This window comes from Mytilus edulis, unplaced genomic scaffold, assembly GCF_963676685.1.
Source record: "Mytilus edulis unplaced genomic scaffold, xbMytEdul2.2 SCAFFOLD_1527, whole genome shotgun sequence".
Lineage (NCBI taxonomy): Eukaryota > Metazoa > Mollusca > Bivalvia > Mytilida > Mytilidae > Mytilus > Mytilus edulis.
Window position 1 is genome coordinate 1 of NW_027268575.1, and position 8,208 is coordinate 8,208.

Sequence of the window (8,208 nt, forward strand, 5' to 3'; positions counted from 1 at the left end):
AAAACGTTATGGCTGTATTCAACCCTCAAACTTATTCCTCATCATGTCTTTTTCTCTGTAAATTGATGAAGATTTTATGTTGGCATCGGATGTCTTTTGCCCAACTTACACCTCTTATTGTATTATAAACTGTAGTCGATTAAGTTTCTTCCATATTTAAAAGAAAGGGAGCATAACATTTGAGCGCATTATTGAATTAAAAAAAGAAATATACATCACTATACTTGTGAATATGTTCAAATGTTATATTAATCAGAAAAAATACTTTAAGTTAATTACTGATGACCATGCTTCAGTCTAATTATAGTCTTTTATTTCAAATTTAGAAACTCTCCTTTTTAATCTGATTGTTTTCGCATTTCTATTATTAATCTTTCTTTATCAAGTCATCGCGTTCCTTTCATTAGGGCTGTGCTATTTTGAAGAATTTGGATCTGCACATATATATATAAAAAAGATAAATAATATATACATATATACCTTATTAGGATATATCAACAAACTTACTTGTATTTACAACTGTGTTGTATCTTATATTATTGTATCTTTCATTGGTCATATGTTGCAACGTCATTGTTGGTATTGTCCTAAAATTTATTATACTTTGTAGAAAGTAAATGCAGATGAATTTAAAAATTATGTGTAATAGAGTAATTCATTCTGGAGCAACCATCAATTGTCACATTTATATCAGATATGAAGGCCTACCCTAATTGTTCAATTTCACCTGTAACAGAAGAACTAATGTGGCTTACGTTACCACCGAAAAAATGTGTTAAATGGTTTTAAGAAATGTGCTCCAGTGTAGAAAGATGAATTCAAAATAACGATTGTTTGTAGAGCTTCACTATTCTTTCATTAACTTTGTCATACATGTTTTAAGATTATCTATAAGCAACTGTATAATTAAATCCTTACAAATTATGACCTAGCTATTTGACGTAAAACTATTGATTTTACCTGTTAGAGCCAATGTTGCGCTTTTCTCTTGCTATCAAACTTCTTCGACACTTGTAAGCTATGAATTATACACACATTTTATATTTATTGTCAAAACTTTTGCTAATTTTAGCGATATCATACTATTTTGAGCGTAGATTTAAAGTTAAAGGGGCAATTGCTACGAGATATATAAAAAATACAAACTATGATTTGTTTTTGTTCAATCATTAATGAAAGTGAAATAGTGAAATAATCATTTCCTTAATCAGCCAGTATGGTTCAATTTTGTCAAAATAGGCTAACAAAACATTGATGATGAATTATTCACTTGCAGCTAAATAATTCGAACTCATTGAATCCGTATTCATGTGAACCTCAATTTCCCCTTCGATTAAGATGGAAAAATGCATGAATTGTGCGTGTCTAGTTATTTATAGGAATAGAATGTCTTCATCGAAAGTGAAACAAAAGTAAATCATTTGATTGACTGATTCGATCCACAAAAATCATTTTTATATTGATGAAACTGACTATTAAGATACAGTTTTAATCTATAATACGAAATTAAATAGACCTACAAAAAATCAAACTGCACGAATTTGTTGTCTTATCTATATTTATATTTCCATATCTTCGGAGTTCAACTTGATAGTTAATTAGATGCCCAATTCAATAAAAAAAAAACACGAAGCGAAGTAACATATTACAGAGTTCATGTCATATAAATTGTTTATTTTAGACTTTTTTATAATTTGAATAAATGTTTGACTATGTTAAAAATCAAATAGAGAATTTTAGTCAAATCGGTGAACATAATTTGACAGCTAGTGTCCCTTAAATGGTTATTCTTGTTTTGATTTCATCCTTTTTATGAATTTTGAATATGTAAAATTCATTTTTTGTAAATAAGACATAATCTTTGGCTTTGTTGAATAATGATACAATGCATTGTCTTCAGTTTAAAAAAGCTTAATAATACATGCAATACTTTACCTTTGTCTAAAAGGTCCGTTTTGTCAGGGACAAACCATTTTATAACAAGTGCAGTCTTCTTTTGATGGAACACAATGTGTTGATGTTTTATTCACTAATGCATATCCATTTTCAAAATCGCAGAAACAGGATCTGTCCTCATATATTGAACCATTGCTATATATTTTTTGACCTTCTTCAATGCATGCAGATTTCGCATAGATACATTGGAAGGTTATGTTCGACTCTATGAAGAATGGTTGATATCTTTCCATCCTACAGTGACCTTGATTCAGTCCACCTTCCCTTGTTGGTCTAAATCCTATTTATGAAAATAAACCTTATGAAAAAGATCGTAAAAAACCCTCTATGATATATTATCAGATTTTCTTCAAACAGGTAGGAGTCTTATATGTTGTTTTGTGTCTCTCTTTTAATGTTTGAGATCAGTTGAATTCTTTTGTTGGTCCCTTCAATTCAGTTGATAGCTCTTTCGACTCTTTAGACTACACTTCTACACATTTTTATCAGCAGGTAGTTTTCTCATTTCTTTTAAAAAAATCTGTATACAAATTTATTTCAAGTAACTTATAAGAAAACCTACTTCTGTGAAGAAAATGGAAAATATGCTAGAATTACGTTTTGGAACTGTGATGAAAATATTAAAGCTTTAATGTTTTCCCTGACAACATTTAATTATGTTTAAGCAATAAAGTTTATCGACATTTTGCTGGTATTACTTTGTACACCAGTTTTGCCCCTTTAAATAGCAAAATTGTTTTTGTATTGTTATGTTTCACAGTTTCTGGTTCAACTTAGTTAAAATTTGTTTAAATTTTATCTAATAGAACATTTTATTAACAATCACTAATGCCTAACTAATATGTTTTGTACTAAATAATCAGATTTCTCTAATTATTTTACTGAAATTTAATCAAGGGAACTGGCTTTAGATAAATCTATTATAAACAGGAATAATGATTGTTTTCTAGATTTGGATATTCACTGTATCATTTACACACGCAAAACTCTACATAACTTTTTATAAGAAGGGGGAAGATTGTTCGTTCTCATTAGGCCTTTTTAATATTTGGATAGTGCTGAGTTGCTTTTTCTGCTGTATATATTTTCCAACTCGTTCATTATGCCCGTACATGATTTAGCGTTTGAGATTTTAGTAAACTGAACGTAATCAACAAGTATGTTTAATCGGTAAATAATGAAGTCAGGAATTAGTTTACAATAAATTGCTTGAACTGTCCCGTCCTTAATATTTTCATGTATACAAATATATGATGAAATATTTGGCTGTACCTGTAGAAAACTTATTACAAACGGGATATCATATCCTAATTTTTACGGTGTTGTTGTTTATAGAGGTCGTCAATTTAGATACGATCTTTTTAAAGGGACACTAGCTGTCAAATTCATGTTAGCCGATTTGACTCAAATCCTCATATTAGATTTATAACAGTGTAAAACATTTATCCAAATTATAAAAAAGTATAAAATAAACAATTGACAGGGTACGGGCTCAGTAAAATGTAGGTTCGTTTCGTGTGTATTTTAGTCTATACACCATCTAAATAACTACCCAGATGACACAAAAAACAACTGACGGTCACATAACACGATATAAAGATAAAAATAATTATAAATAGATATTTGGACCTCGAGCAAATGGATTTTTCTATGTCTGTCTGATTTCAATTTCAAGGTTCAAAAATTTTCGGAGCTAGTGCCCCTTTAAAATTATTGATCATTTAAGTAAGTTTTTTTCTTATTTTTATAATTTAATACTGAATTAAGATATCTGAATATTCTTATTATTGGTACAAACACTGTTTCGTTTTAATAGAATTAAAACATCACATCATATGTATTAACGTACAGTAATACACACTAATGGCTATGCATCCTGTCGTTACTTAAATGTTGGTATTTTACGGGTTCATTCTTTTCATTCTTAGACTGCTTATAATAGCACTTTTTAAAATACTTGATGTGTACTGAAATGTGATTTAATCTTTGAAAATACGATTTATTTTTTAGGATAAATTAGATTTTGAAACCTCGACTACTTTGAGACCGGTAATCTAAATCTTATATTTTATTTTTATAGTTTTTTGTTTTGAGTGCCGATCTGACGAATCAATTCCTTTCAAACTGATTTTTACCGTTTGCTGTCCCTGGAAGTGTTGAGCGTTAACAAACGTGTTTAACACTGTTAAATTATGTATGTGTCTGTACAAGGTCAGGAGCTTGTAATTCGGTGGTTGCAATCGATTGTTGTCTACCATATTGGTTTTGGTCTATTGCTTTTAGCATTATTTGCTTTGGTCTTTTGCTTATAGCATTACTTGTTTTCTCTTCTTTTTATTTTTACCTTTTGACATATCAATGCCTTTTATAGCTTTCTATACTGAAGTGTTTAGATCATTGCTGAAAGCCTCACAGTGACCTATATTGTTTTAATTTTAATCTGTTAAAACGAGATCTTTTTAATATAATGATATTTCGTCACTTTCAAAATTTATAGCTGATTGACGCAGACATTGAAATGCAAATTAATTTATCAAACCTGGATAAATGGCTATAGGCTTTGCACAAATTTCTCCATATTCTTTTTCTTGTAGATCCCAAGCACAATGATACCTCTCCGAACTGTTACATGTTCTACGACTTTGGTGAAATTGCTCAAAATGAGTTAAGTTACTGCAGTTCAAAAACGATGATGGAGGATTTTCAAGTACATACTTAACACATTCTTTGTTTATCAGACAGGAACAGTCACTGCCGGTGGAAAGTGAAATTCCTGAAGTCCAACAAATCTTAAAAAAAAAGGAAATATTAATATCAAAATAAAAAAAAACAGTTTCTTTGTAACATATTTCGTTTAACTTTCCAATAGATTGCATAACTTATATTAGAACTGTGTGTAAGCTATGCAAATAATCTTGTGAACTATTAGGCCTGGACCAAAATTTAACAGACAGTTAAGTATATTTGCCTTGACCCAACGGCCTTAACCTTTAAATAAAGGCAACAGTAGTATACCGGTGTTCAAAAGTCATAATTCGATTGAGACGAAACTAATCCGGGTTATAAACTATAACCGAGGGAACACATCAACTATAAGAGGATAACAAAGGAACAACAGGAACACCGAAGTTACAAACAATAATAATAAACTCAAATACAGCACGCACACACACGCAAGAACATTCATAACAGAGAAAACATTAACAAATAATCGACACAACATGCAAACCGCAGAACAACAACGAACATGTTCCATCACGACAAATATCACTGGATACCAAACAGTGACGCGCTTAAGTTACTTACATGCAATCTTGAAATTTATACAATCATTTTACAATATTCGTCAAAACAATTTGCATGACAATGATGGTATGGAAAGGCAATTTTATAATTATTAGGACTACAAATTTACCAGCGTGGATAATAGCAAAATCTTTTAATACAAATTTTGACTTCATTGATATAACTCAGTTTGTTAGATTAAACAGAAAATGATACCATGTCGTCAATGGTCAGACATCCCCATGTCCGAAAGATAAAAGACAAAAAGATATATTTCTCAAATCACTGAAAGATTTCTCAATCATCGCATCATATAAGTAATAAAATGAAATAATGCTATAAGTAATAAGTCTTACCAAAAGAAAGCAAAATCTGTACATCTTTACACTTGAATCTACAACGCAATAAAATTCAATGATTATCAGTTGATATGTTCAAGAAGCAAAGTTCCTCATAATGTTTACTTTCAACAGTTATCATTCGATCAATGTTAGATAAAATTAGTATCACAAACAAACCTGTGATTGAGAACACCAAATAAAACCGGATGATACAAGAAGCGTCTACGCGGTGGACATCACGTACAATAAATGCGCCACCAAATTGTTTTTCTTTCCTTTTTTATTTCAAGTTTTACAAGCGTTTGTTTATTTGATTTAATACATCAATATTATACATTTTTTTTGGCAGAGAGAATCAAAGTGTATATCTATATTTCGTTATTGTTCAACGAACTAAATGATAATGGTATAGAGATATACACAATAAACATTATATAATGCATATGTACAGACATAAAAAAAGTTATACGAAAATAAGAGGTTGCAAACATCATAAATTACTGTATACATATTAAACTAAATGATATCAAGTACATGAATTACCTAGGAGAGCTTACATGCATATTGAATAGTCTTTTAGATTTGCAGAAGTTGTTTTAAAGATCAGAAATAGTTTTACTATTCATAAGCTAAATAAATTTCAATGAGTTTGTTTTATTTGCTTATCTTTTTCTCAAAATCTATTTACTACCACCATTTAATACAGAACATATAAAATAAAATGAAATTTATCTTCGATGTCGCCAGTAAGTAAGCATTTTCTATTTTCATTCAACATTTTGCCATATTAATTTTAAAGTAATATTCAAACTCACAGTTTTCTTCGGGTTAAAGTAACATTCCTAATATTAAATTCAGCTTAATTGTTATTATTCATTGAACAGAGCAAATAAAGATTCACAATTCGTATCATAATCTGTGATACGGAAAAAGGAAGTATGCTTGATGATATCCGTCATGATTACGATCAATTTGAGCTTTTGAAGTAAGAAACCTATAAAATTGTGTTTTTGCTCCTAAAAGATAAAAAGTAAACTTTTATCTAGTTTTAATGAAAGAAAAATTATAAAGTGATAATATAAAGATGATTTATTGATTTTCATATATTTTTTTCTAAATTAAAAGGGAATGCCAAAGTTGAGGCATAAATTTCATATCAATCGAAGGAAACCCTCATATATTCAGTTTTGCTAGCGCCCTATCGTGCTTATAATTGTATTTGTACTTTAAACCTGCGTTCAGTAACTGTTAGAATTGTTTGATACGATATTTTTTTTACCACTGTTTTGATTCAACTATTTTTTTTACAGGTGACCAGACTTTTATGTGATTTTCTTTACTGATTCCTTTAGAACCTTTGTTATTGCTACTGTTCGAGGTGACAATGGAGAGGCGATGAGATTTCAAAAGCGTCTTTGACCCATGTCTGTTACAATTCAGAAACCTCGTCAGTTGTTGTCTTTCATGAGTCTCGCATTTGCATTTGTTGTTAATTTCGTACATTTTATACATTTATAGGTCCTTTGTTATAAATTTCAATTGATTATATCTCTGAAAAATATAAATTGTATATACTTCACTATTTTGGAATTTAGTTGAACCGAAATTCCTAATTGCTTTCAAAATTTAGCTTTATTTTTAAACTATAGTGGTCGCAGTTGTAACACATATCTATTTAGATATAAGACCGTTTTCCATATAACTTCAATATAAAAACAGAGATCTTATGGAAGCTTACATTCAAGTAACGTCTTTGACACATCTTAATTTTAAACTAATTATTTTCATAATATCTTCATAGTTTAGCAGATTTCTTTGTGTTGTTGTCATACAATTTATCTGTTCATCATAATTTGACCTTGACTGATACATGAATAGCAATTATATTGGACGGCGTGAAATACTTAAATTAACTGCTAAAACGAGAATTTCTAATTTTCTAGGCACAGTAAGAAAAGGCAAATGATTTTGAATATAAACTACTTCAATTTCTATGAACATATTTCTAAAAATAACATTATTTTTTTGTAATTTGTACTTACTGCGTTTCAATAATATACTGTCACCTCATATAAATATCCGTTATCGATTAACGATTTACAATTTTCGGTTTTATTTTAAATCCCTATGGTTAAATATAGTAACGGATCGTTCTGGTTCGAAATTTATATAAGAATTTAAATGTCAACAGACCTCAAGACGTTTGACATGAGAAAGTCAAACTCTAGCAGTTGAACTGTTATCTGACGAAGGCTATTGCGATAAACACCTAACAAAAGAAGTCAAATTGTCGAGTAAATCATCCGTGTTGGTTATGCAATACATAAAAGAGTCTTTATCGATATCAATAAATTATACCTGTTTAATATAAAAATTAATTCACTGTTATGATTTATTGTAAAAAAGTTTTTTCTTAGAAAAAATTTCAGGATTGTTCTAAGTTTTAAAAAAATTACGAAATAGACAATGCAACAATATATTTTGTTTTTGGGGTGAAGGTATATAGAATATACCATGTGTGTCTGCCTGTATGTCTGTCTGTCTGTCCGTGCCGCCTCGTGTGATGTACATAAATAACTTTTGAGTGGAAGATTTAAGATAACCAAACTTGATATACAGTTGCATG

General features: G+C 29.5%; 1 long non-coding RNA gene across 1 annotated transcript; it reads right to left on the bottom strand.

Moving 5' to 3' along the window:
• Positions 1-2,006: 2,006 nt before the first annotated feature.
• On the bottom strand, positions 2,007-7,812 carry LOC139507809 (uncharacterized). The gene is made up of 4 exons (XR_011660862.1): positions 7,625-7,812; positions 5,598-5,635; positions 4,496-4,745; positions 2,007-2,236 (listed from the first exon to the last, which is right to left on the bottom strand). It is a non-coding gene; the product is annotated as an uncharacterized lncRNA (long non-coding RNA).
• Between the last annotated feature and the right edge of the window lie 396 nt (positions 7,813-8,208).